Source organism: Zootoca vivipara, chromosome 6 (assembly GCF_963506605.1).
Source record: "Zootoca vivipara chromosome 6, rZooViv1.1, whole genome shotgun sequence".
NCBI classification, from domain to species: domain Eukaryota; kingdom Metazoa; phylum Chordata; class Lepidosauria; order Squamata; family Lacertidae; genus Zootoca; species Zootoca vivipara.
Genome location: NC_083281.1, coordinates 33627251 through 33642315, shown reverse-complemented (window position 1 = coordinate 33642315; position 15065 = coordinate 33627251). Strand labels below are relative to the sequence as shown.

The window sequence follows — 15065 nt, the reverse complement described above, 5'->3', positions numbered from 1 at the left end:
TAACACCAGGGTTTGCCAGACTTTAGGGGCCTGTGAACCAATTTGCAAACCAGAGTAACTGTTGAAAGCACCACAAACAAACCCACAGAGCCAAGCAGGCATTGCAACCTATTCTGTTGGCCTCATTCAAGCCTGACAATTTCAGATAAGGAACTGATGATCAGACAATAAGATTTGGACTACCCAAATCAGAGGTAGTCCGCATCTCCTCTATGAGAAAGCACTGGTAGATCTCTGGGGGATTTGCTGTGGCAACAAGAAAACAACCTCCCTCTGAAATTATACTGCTAAAATGAGTAAAGCTGGGAGGAAGGAGCTGATCAGGAACAGATATTTGGATGGAAGGACTGTGATCTCACCTCAGTTCCATTGTTGTTGTTTAGTCGGTTAGTCGTGTCCGACTCTTCGTGACCCCATGGACCAGAGCACGCCAGGCACTCCTATCTTCCACTGCCTTCTGCAGTTTGGTCAGACTCATGTTCGTAGCTTTGAGAACACTTTCCAACCATCTCGTCCTCTGTCGTCCCCTTCTCCTAGTGCCCTCCATCTTTCCCAACATCAGGGTCTTTTCCAGGGAGTCTTCTCTTCTCATGAGGTGGCCAAAGTATTGGAGCCTCAGCTTCAGGACCTGTCCTTCCAGTGAGCACTCAGGGCTGATTTCCTTCAGAATGGATAGGTTTGATCTTCTTGCAGTCCATGGGACTCTCAAGAGTCTCCTCCAGCACCATAATTCAAAAGCATCAATTCTTCGGCAATCAGCCTTCTTTATGGTCCAGCTCTCACTTCCATACATCACTACTGGTTCCATTACTCGAAACAAATTCCCAGCCTCCAAAATCTTTAAGTGCATGCCTTTTGTACCTAGCTACAGTTAGGAGTGTGTGGTAGAAAACAAATCGATCCTGCCAGCTGGAAGGCTGTTCACCTCTGCATTAGGAGGTAGTATTGAATCACATCAAAGCATGCCTTCTGCTTTTGACAATTTTTAGCCACTAGAGGGAAGCCTTGGACTGTTCTGTAGGTATCAATAAGTTACAGTGTTTGGTCACCTTCGTAGAGCATCCTCCTGGATCCCCTAGAAAGGGCAGCTGAGGGTGCCTGGAGCTCCAAACAAAGTGGAATTTCTGAAGTGTCAAGTTTTGGGAGCTGGGTAGTATGCAAAGGGAAGGCCACAAGCTGCATTTTTAACACTGAATAGCCATTTTTAACACTGAATAGCTACTTAACTGTGCAGTATTCTGCATGTCTGCCCAGAACTAATTGCACTGAGTTAAATGGAATTTATTCCCTGAGAAATCTCTATGTGGGACAAGAAGCTACAGTTAGAACTGGATATGGAACAACTGATTGGTTCAAAATTGGGAAAGGAGTACGACAAGGTTGTATATTGTCTCCCTGCTTATTTAACTTATATGCAGAATTCATCATGCGAAAGGCTGGACTAGATGAATCCCAAACCGGAATTAAGATTGCCGGAAGAAATATCAACAACCTCAGATATGCAGATGACACAACCTTGATGGCAGAAAGTGAGGAGGAATTAAAGAACCTTTTAATGAGGGTGAAAGAGGAGAGCGCAAAATATGGTTTGAAGCTCAACATCAAAAAAACCAAGATCATGGCCACTGGTCCCATCACCTCCTGGCAAATAGAAGGGGAAGAAATGGAGGCAGTGAGAGATTTTACTTTCTTGGGCTCCTTGATCACTGCAGATGGTGACAGCAGTCACGAAATTAAAAGACACCTGCTTCTTGGGAGAAAAGCAATGACAAACCTAGACAGCATCTTAAAAAGCAGAGACATCACCTTGCCTACAAAGGTCCGTATAGTTAAAGCTATGGTTTTCCCAGTAGTGATGTATGGAAGTGAGAGCTGGACCATAAAGAAGGCTGATCGCCGAAGAATTGATGCTTTTGAATTATGGTACTGGAGGAGACTCTTGAGAGTCCCATGGACCGCAAGAAGATCAAACCTATCCATTCTGAAGGAAATCAGTCCTGAGTGCTCACTGGAAGGACAGGTCCTGAAGCTGAGGCTCCAATACTTTGGCCACCTCATGAGAAGAGAAGACTCCCTGGAAAAGACCCTGATGTTGGGAAAGATGGAGGGCACTAGGAGAAGGGGACGACAGAGGACGAGATGGTTGGACAGTGTTCTCGAAGCTACGAACATGAGTTTGACCAAACTGCGGGAGGCAGTGCAAGACAGGAGTGCCTGGCGTGCTATGGTCCATGGGGTCACGAAGAGTCGGACACGACTAAACGACTAAACAACAACAAAATTCCATCAAGCTGCCTGAATGGGAGAGATAGGAAGCAGGGCTCATTCCATCAGCTCTGCTCCAGCACCAGCTCCTCCAGGCACCTCCTAGCCCTGAACTGTTTCCCTGCCAGCTGGCCGTTCAAAGAAATACTATTTGACCATTTGTTGTCTGGGTTTGCTTTTTCCCATATGTGCCATTCCTTCTGCAGTGAAACATTGAGTTTAAATTCAATTCAATTTTAGATTTCATTTGTGTGTGTGTGTGTGTGTGTTTCATAACAGTTAATTGTTTGTAACCAATTGCATTTACTATTTGTACCCTTCTGAAAATTGTTGTTTAAGCTTAAGGGTGTTAATTTTGGGGGGAAAATAAATAAAACATTTGTTTACATTACTCTCTCTCTCTCTCTCTGTGTGTGTGTGTATTTTGATGTTTTCTTTTACCTCTTAGCAGAGGAGCTTGTAAAATTCTGGTGGTTTAAAATGAATTGCCAAGGACCACGTGAAAGAACTGTGAATTGAACAGGAATGGAATTAGTTCCTTTTTGAAGGGGGTGAACTGGAATTGGCACTCCCAGCTCCACTTTGGAGGGAGAGTGTTGGAACAAATTCCTTTTTTAAAATGCATTTTTCAAGTGCTGGAAATAGGGTATAGGTATGCAATCCTATAAACAAGGACACGGGTGGCGCTGTGGTCTAAACCACTGAGCTTAGGCCTTGCCAATCGGAAGGTCGGCGGTTCGAATCCCTGTGATGGGGTTGTAGCTGGGGCCCAAAGGGCCACAATTAAGGTGATAATGTAAATCTCTATAAATCTTGAAATATGCTTATATTAGAAGAGTTATGGTAACTTGGTGCTTTAAGAAACTGATGATTCAGCAAGAAGCCTTCCCACTGGGAAAGAAGGTCAGCTAATATGCAAATCACAAAGATATAATTCATAAGCTAGAACATAAGTTGTTACATGGTACACGTAACACAGGTTCCCAACATGCATATTAACTCACAACGTAACATATTACTGAGAATCAAGACTTAGTTAGCAATGTTTATTGCACATGCATCTTAAACTACAATGAGGTAATGATGGACATGCGTATTGAATTGAAATGATGTAATGTTAAATATGACTGTAACCTTATTGCTTTGCAATAAACATAATGGACTCCTAACTCCTCTTGTCTCTGAGTTTTATTGGCCTAACTCAGAAGATAAGCCATTTTTTGGCTTGCAACAATACCACTAAGATTGCATAAAAAAAGGTAAAGGACCCCTGACAGTTAAGTCCAGTCACAAACGACTCTGGGGTTGTGGCGCTCATCTCGCTTTACTGGCCGAGGGAGTCGATGTTTGTCCGCAGACAGTTTATCTGGGTCATGTGGCCAGCATGACTAAGCCATTTCCGGCGAAACCAGAGCAGCACACAGAAACGCTGTTTACCTTCCCGCTGGAGCGGTACCTATTTATCTACTTGCACTTTGACGTGCTTTCAAACTGCTAGGTTGGCAGGAGCTGGGACCGAGCAATGGCAGCTCACCCTGTTGCAAGCCAAAAATGACTTATCTTCTGAGTTAGGCCAATAAAACTCAGAGACAAGAGGAGTTAGGAATCAATTTTGTTTATTGCAAAGCAATAGGCTACAGTCAAATCTTTTTGCAAAACTGCAACTCCGCCCAACGTGGGCGGAGTTACTTTATAACATTTCAGACAAAGGATTTTGATTTAACCAATCATATAAATCATTACATCGTTGTATATTTAATATTCATCATTACATCATTTCATATTTAATACGCATGCGCAATAAGCATCGCTAACTAAACTTTGATTCTTACCATGATCTGTTACATATTGTTAGTTTACATGCATGGGAACCTGTGTTACGTGTGGATGTAACAATTTATGTTCTAGTTTATGAATTGTTTCTTTGTGATTGACGTATTAGCTGACCTTCTATCCCAGTAGGAACAGCTTCTTGCTGAATCATCAGTTTCTTTAAAGCAACAGGTTACCATAATCACTAATATTCCCAGATTTATAGAGATTTACATTATCACCTCAATTGGGGCCCCTGCTACAGTATGACAATAAATTATTAAGCCCTCAGCATATACAAACTTTTCTCAGTAGTTCTCTCAATGTTCCCGTAAGGTAGGTGTATGGGCAATCTTTCCGGAAAATATTTGTACTTTGAGGAGATACCGGTAAGTGATCTGACATGGTCATCTCTCCCTGCTTCTGTTTACTTCCCTTCTCTGTCTCTTGTTCTGCTCCTTGATGGCTGAGAGCAGCCTTTAATGTATAATCTGGTGGAAGGAAGAAGCGATAATGTTGGGTACCTTCTGACCTTCTTTGATGTAGAAGCATTGGGAAGAGGGTGACTAGTGAATAATCTGAACATAGGCAGTTGAGCAAGCCATACAGGCTAGCTATTTATAATCTATAAATCAGATGGTTTTGAGGCATAGCTCAGAAGCTCGTGCATGAACTCATGGCCGGAAGTTCGTGCAACCTGAGGCTACCTGGGGGGTCACTTCACCACTTCTTGAGGGCTTCCCAGTGGCAGATCGAAGTGCTTGCTTGGTAATGTATACACTGTAATGCTTGCTGTTTAGAATAAAATCTTTAATCTTCTCACTCTTTTGTGTTTGTATTGCTTCTGAATCTCATTAAAAGAACCACCTTGCATTTGGCAAGACAGTAGGTGGACCATTATCATTATTACCAATTACTAGGGAGCTGGGACCGAGCAATGGGAACTCACCGCTGACCTTCTGATTGGTAAGTCCTAGGCTCAGTAGTTTAGACCACAGCGCTACCCGCGTCCCATTGACCTGTCATAGACTAGTCATAATAAATAACAAGATGAAAGATGAAAAAAAAAACTTTTTAAATCATTCCAGTGGCACCTTAAAGATCAACTAAATACTGTATAAGCTTCCAAGGTATGAGCTTTCGTGTGTAATACACAGTTTGTCAGATACTCTGAAGCAGAGGTTTCTTCAACCTTACTGTACAGCAGGCATCCCCAAACTGCGGCCCTCCAGATGTTTTGGCCTACAACTCCCATGATCCCTAGCTAACAGGACCAATGGTCGGGGAAGATGGGAATTGTAGTCCAAAACATCTGGAGGGCCGAAGTTTGGGGATGCCTGCTGTACAGTATAACTGTTGATGACTGTTATGGCAGTTGGTTCCATAGGGACAGGCAAGGGATTTTTAAAGGGATAGATGACCAAAATTAGCTTTAGTATGTATAATGGGACATGAATCCATCTCTATTCAGACCAGGTCTCTCCATAGTTTTTAGTTTTTAGTTGTAATTCAGCAACTTCTCTTTCAAGTGTAGGCCTATTTCTAAAATTCTTTTGCAATAAGATAGCCACTCTAAGATCATTTAAAATATGAAGGTGAATACAAACTACATTTATTAAAATACATAACCGGGGCTCTTCTTTCCGCCTCCGTTCCGCACGAATGGCTATTCGCCATTTCACTCGGTAGAGGGAGCCCTCGTTGTCAGAACGGCGTCGGAGTCTTTTTTCTTAGAATCTCATTCTCTTTCAACTCGGCACCACCTCGGAATTCTACCAATCACTGCTCCTCTGCATCCATCCATCCATCCATCCATCCTCCCCCTCCCTCCCTCCCTCCCTTCCCCCACTTCGCTATTACGCATGCGTTGTGTCGCCGTTGTTTAAATAGAAAAAATTAAAATACCCTAAAAGGTTCAGTCTTCATGAATCTGTAAAAAGTTCGGTTCCCGTTGGCCATCGATGTACATCATGTGCGGGGCAAAACTGGTAGAATTAGCTATAGTGGAGTAAGGTTTAAGAGGGAGAGGGAAGGGAGAGAGAAATCTGGAGACAGAAGTGCACTGCTCTCAAATAATCACGATGCGCCGAGGGCCATTTTTTTGTTGTTCGATTTTTTAAAAAATAAAATACTATTCATATTTTTCCCCGCATGCTGAAAAAGCCGATTTAGAACCGGAAGTAAAGACCGCCTAAATAGATGAAACTCGTGGGCTTTTTACGCCTTCCGCTTCGACGGGAAACCTTTGCCGCATGCGCCGTGCAGTCTGGCGGCTTGCTCTTTCCCGTCAGCCCCTGCGCGTTATAAATACCCACGTCGTGCGTCCCACATTCTTTTCTAGGCGCGTGGGAAGAAGAGGTAAGTGGAGGAGCTGCTGCCTTCGCCTTAAAGAGCGGGAAGCGCGGCATTTTAATTTCACAAGAAGCTATAAGTTAGGGAATGTAATAATTATAAGTGATTATTTAAGTTGCTTTTATAATTGCACCGTTTTGATATCTTAATAAATGAAAGAAACGGCGGAAGGTGCAGTGATGAGACTTCTATTGAATTTCCGCTCGTTTCGTGAATTTCAACGTTGACGGAACGCCGTTGTTGCAGTTAGTCCCGCAGAAAACTATCCAAAAGATTATAAAATCAATTCTAGGGAGAGGGAGAGTTCCTGTACCTTGAAAGTGTGTGGCGGCAGGCAGAAATTCAACAGGTACAGCAAGTCGGTGTGTTTTGGAGGACAGCAGCCGTCATGGCTTGCAATTTGTTTTTGAAGTCTGGAAAGAAAGGTACAGTAACCATTCCTCTGCTTGCAGTGCACTTCCCTGGTTTCTATCTGCGATTCCTCTTTGGTTGGTAAGAAAGCTATGACCAGCCTCATTTCTCACATTTCCTTAAAGGAGCTCAAGGTGGTGTACAAGGTTCTCCCCTCTTCCCATTTCATCCTCCCAACAAGCCTCATGTTTGTTGGAAGTTTATATTTATTGAACCACTAAAAACCTGCACTAGCATGATCCTATGCTTGATTTGAAAACCTTTTTTTCTGCTTGCTAGTGACCTCTTAACACATGTATCAAGGTGCTGATGGGCGGGGAGAAACCTTTCAACTTTGATCATTTCAAGCAAGATTGTATTTAAAAACTATGAGACTCTGAAGATTTAATCTGCAAGAATACAGACTTGCCTAACAGTTTTTCTGATCTTTGTGATGCTTTAAAGTTTGCCTGAAACCAAGCATATATAAATACATACAAGTTTGGGCATAAATGTTAATGCAGTGTATTATTGGATGCTAGGCTGTACCTAGCTTGGTGCCAGTGGCACTGTATGAAGCTGTATTTCATGCAGTTACAATACACTAATACACACTTTTGTTCCTTGTAGTTAGAAAGGCTTGAGAACGTCATTAGATGCTGCTGAAGAGGGCATTTGATCCACAGATGAACATGTCCAGTTTGGAAATGCAAGGTATTGGAGAAATTTTTTTCTGTTCGATCTTGATCAGCAGATTACTACCTGAACTAGCCTTCATCAACCTGGTGCACTCCAGATGTTTTGAACTACAGCTCTTATTGGGCCCTAGTCAGCATGGTCAATAGCCAATAGCCAAGAATGATTGGGAGTTGTAGTCTAGCAATACCTGAAATGCATCTGGTTGGGAAGACTTTCAAAGATAGGAACAGTATAATTTTATACAAATGGAATATATACAGATGTTATACTTTGGCTGTGTATATAACTTTGAAACATATGCTTTTCTGTAGCACTGTAGTTTAGTGGTTACTGGCAACTATGAGTGGTAAACTACAGTGCCCATAATTCTTGGGGGTGCATTTAGAATGTTCTTTAGTCTATTGAAAGTGCAAACTCCTTATGGAGCACATCACTTGTCTCCACTCCAAAAATAAAAGTTCTGTTCCTTGGACTTTACCCTTGGGAGTAGGGGGCACCAGTATTTTGAGAGTACTTGGCCCTTGCTGGCCTAGAGACTATAAAACTTCTAGAAATGGAGGCACTTAATCATGCTGTCAACCCAACGGGGATATCTGGAGAGGTTGCTCTCTCTCAGCTCTGTCCATGTGGCGTATGGGAGCGTAGGCCTTTGGGCTCTGTGATGTATAGTCCCCTTCCACACCGTTGGAGAGCAAGCTGGGCCCTCGTGGTCTGCAACCTGCATATTCCTACTGCTTCTCTGAGTCTTCGGACGGTGACTGAGGAGATAAACCATGCAGGAGACACTCCTCAAGCAAGAGCTTTGCTAATGGGGTTTTGTTTTCAATACACTTTTCAAAGCAACCACAACTGTTTTCTCTTGATCGTAAAAAAATACAATCACTTTCAAAGGATATTGTGGCGGGTGGGGGTATGGCATGTACAGCATGTGGGAGTGCAGGTTATTTGTTCAAGGGTTGCCTGTTGTTGTCTTTTCTTGTTGGGCAAATGCCCTCTGCTTTCAGAGGCCCAATTTTGAAAGATAACATTGCTTTTTATTCTTAGTAGCAGGTATTCTGCATTTGCTGCGTCATGCTGCTAGTTGTGTATCATACCTGGGGCTTGAGCAAGGATGAGGGGCTGAATTCTGGAAGTGGTGAGGATAAGACTTCTGCACATCATGGACACTGGAGCTCCACAAGAGTCAACCAGGTAAAAGGGTTGCTTTGTCCTTCCAGAAGAGAGTTTGCTAATGTCCTGCTAGTTGTCCTGCATACAACAGTCTTTGTAGTAGTTTGGGATCATTATATTGGAAGCGGGTATTACAAGCATTCTTTCAACATGCCAGATGTTGCTGGGCTACTACTCTCATCATCCTAAACACTGGTTTATTGGCTGAGGCTAATGGGAGTTAGAGTCCCAACAAACATAAGGTGAGTACCACCTTGGGGCATGCTGGTATAGAGGCACTGTGCAGTTTATCCTGCTGCCTTCAACCAACGGGGATATCTGGAGAGGTTGCTCTCTCTCAGCTCTGTCCATGTGGCGTATGGGAGCGTAGGCCTTTGGGCTCTGTGACGTATAGTCCCCTTCCACACCGTTGGAGAGCAAGCTGGGCCCTCTGAGGTCTGCAACCTGCATATTCCTACTGCTTCTCTGAGTCTTCGGACGGTGACTGAGGAGATAAACCATGCAGGAGACATTGCTCCACTTGGATAGTATTTCCTTACTGAAGCTGTTGCTTTGTGAGTGGTATTGTTGAAAAGTTGTGTTTAGTCCAGTGCTGCTTAAACCTTTGGAAGTGAGGTCCACTTATAAACATTATTTACTTAAGAACGTAGGAAGCTGCCTTATATCGAGTTAAGACCATTAGTCCATCATGCTCAGTGCTGTCTACACTGACTGTGAGTGACTTCCCATGGATTCAGGCAATGGTCATTACCAACCCTACCTGGAGATGCCAAGGATTGAACCTGGAACCTTCTGCATGCAAAACAGATCATCTACCACTGTGCTGTGCCCCTTCTATTCTTAGTTATTGAACTCATAAGTAGCCTGTTGCACAAATGTTTCCAGGCCACCTAGCAATAATTTTTAGAGCTTAAGTAAAAAAAGTTGTTTTTAAAAGACGTGCAATTGATTGAAATCAACCAGAACATCTTCCTCCCCCCAATAGCAACAGCAAAAAGCTATGGCGTCTCAAGCAGCTAAGCTTTCTAGTCCTATCTCCTCTCACTGAAAAAGAAAATAAGACTTTCAAGTTCAGATTTAACTCTGGAGAATTGCATATTATATATTCCATGTTTTAATTAGCGTATTGGTGTTAGAGAACATATTGCTTATATAAATAGAATTTAATTTAATATGCAGGCTGTCAGTAACCAAGTCGCTCCAAGAGGATCCACGACAGAAGTGCTGTGGGCCCTTCATGAATTTTCTTTAAAATCCCTAGAATTTTTTTTTGGGGGGGGGAGGGAGGAGAAATGACACAGACACACACTCATTGTGTGACCAGCCGAGGAATACATTGGGACTCCCAGTTTGAGGAGCAGCTGTCTTAACTATTGTACAATTCTGTTCTTCCAGTTCTAGTACGCTTGAAAGTTCATGGCATGCTGTTAGAATGGCCATATAATCCTGAAATGGGTATGTACAGCAGTTTTTACTCTCAAGGTATTCATGAGAATAATTAATTTTTCCTATTTGCCTTTTGCTGGCCGGGGTGTGTGTGTCGTTAAGACCACTGTGGGGTGTTGTCTTTATAAACTTTGACTGTGAAAATAATGCTGTACTCTTAGGTTTAGACCAGGCACCCCCAAACTTCGGCCCTCCAGATGTTTTGGACTACAATTCCCATCTTCCCCGACCACTGGTCCTGTTAGTTAGGGATCATGGGAGTTGTAGGCCAAAACATCTGGAGGGCCACAGTTTGCAGATGCCTGGTTTAGACTAAAAGTGCATTGAAATATAAAATGTTGTCTTGGTATAAGTAATTCTGAAAGGGCATCTGCTTTGTTGGACTACAGTGCCCATTATTCCAGGCCATTGGCCATGCTGGCCTAGAGAATAGACAGCTTTCTACAAATGCACTTACTGTTCATCCTGCCTTCAACCAACGGGGATATCTGGAGAGGTTGCTCTCTCTCAGCTCTGTCCATGTGGCGTATGGGAGCGTAGGCCTTTGGGCTCTGTGACGTATAGTCCCCTTCCACACCGTTGGAGAGCAAGCTGGGCCCTCGTGGTCTGCAACCTGCATATTCCTACTGCTTCTCTGAGTCTTTGGACGGTGACTGAGGAGATAAACCATGCAGGAGACACTCCTCAAGCAAGAGCTTTGCTAATGGGGTTTTGTTTTCAATACACTTTTCAAAGCAACCGCAACTGTTTTCTCTTGATCGTAAAAAATGCAAGGATATTGTGGCGGGTGGGGGTATGGCATGTACAGTATGTGGGAGTGCAGGTTATTTGTTTAAGGGTTGCCTGTTGTTGTCTTTTCTTGTTGGGCAATGCCCTCTGCTTTCAGAGGCCCAATTTTGAAAGATAACATTGCTTTTTCTTCTTAGTAGCAGGTATTCTGCATTTACTGCGTCATGCTGCTAGTTGTGTATCATATCTGGGGCCTGAGCAAGGATGAGGAGCTGAATTCTGGAAGTGGTGAGGATAAGACTTCTGCACATCATGGACACTGCAGCTCCACAAGAGTCAACCAGGTAAAAGGGTTGCTTTGTCCTTCCAGAAGAGAGTTTTCTAATGTCTTGTTGGCCTGCATAGAACAGTCTTTGTAGTAGTTTGGGATCATTATATTGGAAGCAGGTATTACATGCCAGATGTTGCTGGGCTGTAGCTCTCATCATTATAAACACTGGTTTATTGGCTGAGGCTAATGGGAGTTGGAGTCCCAACAAATATAAGGTGAGTACCACCTTGCGGCATGCTGGTATAGAGGCTAGCAGCTTCGTATAGAGGCACTTTGCAGTTCACCCTGCCTTCAACCAACGGGGATATCTGGAGAGGTTGCTCTCTCTCAGCTCTGTCCATGTGGCGTATGGGAGCGTAGGCCTTTGGCTCTGTGACGTATAGTCCCCTTCCACGCTGTTGGAGAGCAAGCTGGTCCCTTTGAGGTCTTCAACCTGCATATTCCTACTGCTTCTCTGAGTCTTCGGACGGTGACTGAGGAGATAAACCATGCAGGAGACATGTGCTTGTTTGCTGCTTCGTTCATAAATCCTTATGAAATCTTGTAGGCTTCCTATTGGAGTTCTTGGGTTGGCCACAGGATAATGGACTCGTGTTCAATTTTTGCCTTGCTCTTTTTTGAGTTTTCTGAACTATGTTATCAGGGATGTGAAAAATTAAGGCACAATGGCCCTGTAAGAGGCATATGTACCAGAGTTTTATGTCATTATTGTGTTAATAAGCTTTTGGTGCATGGTTGGAAGAACCTATGGGGGCACAGATATATTGAGTCTTACTGTTAATATTACGTTTTCATCCTTACCTTACCTATGCAAGTTTTATAAATAGAGCACTTGGGCTTGTTCAAGTTGGTCCTTGCATATTCTCGTAATTTCAATGCTTGTGCAGTGACCAGTTCGAATTCTTTACATAGGGGTCTGATTCCCCCCCCATTGGAATGATTGAGGTCCTGCTTTTTATTGGTGCATGCTTGATTGATTTCTCTCTCAATTATTTTTTCATTGCTTTCTTTACAAAGTCTCAAAGTGACTTTCAAGTCTGTACAATACAAAAAAGCTTTAAAATCAGTTAAAAGGTGCTGAGTTTATGTTCAGGAAGCTGAGAACCAGAAGCAGCCTGTTGATGTTTTTGTTTTTATTTATCAGGCCATTTTAAATGGAAGAAGAATAACCAGGAGAAAAAGAGCTGGAGAAGATGCTGAGGATGTAGCCTTGTGAAAGCACCAGCTATTTAAGCGTAGGTCAGAAGAGAACAGAGTCCTACAGATCAACAGAACTGGAAAAATGGCTACCTTTGGTCTCCACCTTCAGTAGGCCTTCAAGACTACAATTCCCATCATCCCTGGTTGCCGACCATGCTGGCAGCATTCGGGAGGCCCCAACATCTACAGGGCAATATGATGGCTTTCTCTGGCAGCAACATGATGGAAGAAAAGCTTGTTTGCTCTGAGCAAAGGTGGTTGAGGGAAACACTTAAATGAGGACAAAGATAATGGTCCAAAACCAAATTAACCGGTTGGGATGAAGAGGTTTTCTGCATATGCAGAATTAGACAACTCCCCTTGCAAGTAACAGTGGCTTCAGATTTCAAGAACTCCTATGCTACCGTATATACTGGCGTATTAGACGGCTTTTGAACCCAGGAAATTTTTTTCAAAAGTTGGGGGCCCGTCTTATACGCCGGGTCCAAGAATCTGCAGTCACCGCATACGGTGGGGGGAGCTCAAAAACGGCCGCATCCCCACTGTATGCAGTGACCATATGAACGCAAAGAAGCGCGCTCGGGAGGGGGCTGCTCCCCGCCAGGGAGAATGGCTCCCTCATGGCTTTGTGACCTGGATCAGCGCAGAGATACAGTTTTGTGTATTTCATTGGTGTCAAGCTGCTGCCTCTTCTCTTTTTGTCAGCGCAAAGCAAAGGGATCTCTCCGTCTCTCTCTCTCCGCTCTCTCTTTCACTGCTGCTCAGCGTCTTTCGCTGGCTGTGTGAGCCTCCGATGTCTCTGCCCCTCTATCGCTATCCTCTCTATGGTTTCTTTCTCCCCTTTTGCTGCCTCCCTCTCCCTCTCCCTGGCTTCTATTCCCCTTTTGCTCACTGAGCCAGCCTCGTTGTCTCTCTCTCCGCTCTCTCTTTCACTGCTGCTCAGCGTCTTTCGCTGGCTGTGTGAGCCTCCGATGTCTCTGCCCCTCTATCGCTATCCTCTCTATGGTTTCTTTTGCTCGATGTCTCTGCCTCCCTCTCCCTCTCCCCCTCCCTCCTTTTGATCGATGTCTCTGCTTCTCTATCTCTCCTTTCGCCGGCTTCTTTCCCCCTCTCAATAACTAAGCAAGCAAGCAAGCAAACAAACCACCATTTCCCCGGCTGCAGACTTGAGTGCTGGAGAAGACAGCCTCCCCTCCCCTCCCCGCCAAAAAAGGGCTGGAGTACATCCCAAATTCTATATTTTAACTTGAAAAGTAAGGGGTCGTCTTATACGCCCAGTCGCCTTATACGCCAGCATATACGGTATTTACCTGTAAGAGATGGCTTGTTGAATACCAATAAAGCATATTATTCTGTAAGTTTTTTTTATTCATGCGTTAGGACATGATCTGCAGTTGGTATTGACATTGTTAGAGAAAAAAGGTATACAGACGACAGAAGATGAGATTCTGCAGCTCTACCATGCTCCAACAATGTCTGACAATTTAAAATGGACTTTGAAACAGGGTTGCATCCAACTAGGTTCTGCTCATAGTAGACCCATTCAAATTAATGGACCTAAGTTAGCTATGACCATAATTTTTGGTTACTCTGAGTAAGAGTGTAGTACAGTGGAACCTCGGTTTACGAACACAATTGGTTCCAGAAGTCTGTTCATAAACCGAAGTGAACTTTCCCATTGAAAGTAATGGGAAGTTGATTAATCCGTTCTAGACGAGGAAAAACACCCCCTAGAACGGATTAACCGCTTTGCTCCGATGCCTTCGCGGAGGCCGGGGAGCATTTCCGTGACTGGGCTGCAGCCGCGAAAGCGGTCCCCGGCCTCCGCAAAGGCATCGGAGCGAAGTCCCGGCTCCGATGCCTTCCGGAGGCCGGGGAGCGTTTCCGCGACTGGGCTGTGCAGCCGCGAAAGCAGTCCCCGGCAACCGGAAGCCAGGGACCGCTTTCGCGGCTGCACAGCCCAGTCGCGGAAACGCTCCCCGGCCTCCGGAAGGCATCGGAGCCGGGACTTCGCTCCGATGCCTTTGCGGAGGCCGGGGAGCACTTTCACGACGCTCCCCGGCCTCCGCAAAGGCATCGGAGGCTTTGCTCCGATGCCTTTGCGGAGGCCGGGGACCGCTTTCGCGGCTGCAGCCCAGTCGCGGAAACGCTCCCCGGCCTCCGCAAAGGCATCGGAGCGAAGCCCAGCCTCCCCGAAGGTATCTGACGCTCCGCTGCCTTTGGGGAGGTTTGGCCTTTGCTCCGATGCCTTCGGGGAGGCCGGGCCTTCGCTGCGGGCCTCCAGGAGGCATCGGAGCGAAGGCCCGGCCTCCCCGAAGGCATCGGACGCTCAGTAGACCTCCGGCACCTCGGTTTACTAACTTCCGGGTTAGGATAGTTCGTAAACCGAAAGTTCGTAAACCGAGGTACCACTGTATTGGGTATAACAGAAATAAACAAAAGGGATTGGCAGATGCACAATATCTGATATCTTGGAATTGTTGATCACGTCAGTTTATCTAGTCTTTTGTGTTTGCTTAATGGAAGTGTGCAGTTTCTTTAGCTTACTGATTGTGGGAAGTGATTTTGAGATTCTGTTCTTTGCAGACATCAGTGAGTTGCTGATCATGTGATCACTTGTATCCTGTTTTGGATCCCTTAGGCATTTATACCCCACCTTTAGCCAAAAACT

General features: G+C 44.6%; 1 long non-coding RNA gene and 4 other non-coding genes across 10 annotated transcripts; all 5 read left to right on the top strand.

Annotated features, from left to right (window-relative positions):
• Positions 1-6409: 6409 nt before the first annotated feature.
• On the top strand, positions 6410-13595 carry LOC118087530 (uncharacterized). Of its 6 annotated transcripts, none has more exons than XR_009557733.1 (6): positions 6410-6435; positions 7450-7533; positions 8563-8709; positions 10084-10143; positions 11061-11207; positions 12339-13595. It is a non-coding gene; the product is annotated as an uncharacterized LOC118087530 (long non-coding RNA). The 6 variants fall into 6 exon arrangements; XR_009557735.1 differs by lacking the exon at positions 6410-6435 and adding an exon at positions 6442-6854 and having other exon boundaries at positions 7454-7533; positions 8566-8709; XR_004692836.2 differs by lacking the exon at positions 6410-6435 and adding an exon at positions 6442-6854 and having other exon boundaries at positions 7454-7533.
• LOC118088050 (small nucleolar RNA SNORA73 family) lies at positions 8099-8306 on the top strand. The gene has a single exon (XR_004692910.2). It is a non-coding gene; the product is annotated as a small nucleolar RNA SNORA73 family (small nucleolar RNA).
• LOC118077450 (small nucleolar RNA SNORA73 family) lies at positions 8994-9202 on the top strand. Its single transcript, XR_004691644.2, has one exon. It is a non-coding gene; the product is annotated as a small nucleolar RNA SNORA73 family (small nucleolar RNA).
• On the top strand, positions 10610-10817 carry LOC118088052 (small nucleolar RNA SNORA73 family). Its single transcript, XR_004692912.2, has one exon. It is a non-coding gene; the product is annotated as a small nucleolar RNA SNORA73 family (small nucleolar RNA).
• On the top strand, positions 11490-11697 carry LOC118088054 (small nucleolar RNA SNORA73 family). The gene has a single exon (XR_004692914.2). It is a non-coding gene; the product is annotated as a small nucleolar RNA SNORA73 family (small nucleolar RNA).
• Positions 13596-15065: the final 1470 nt, after the last annotated feature.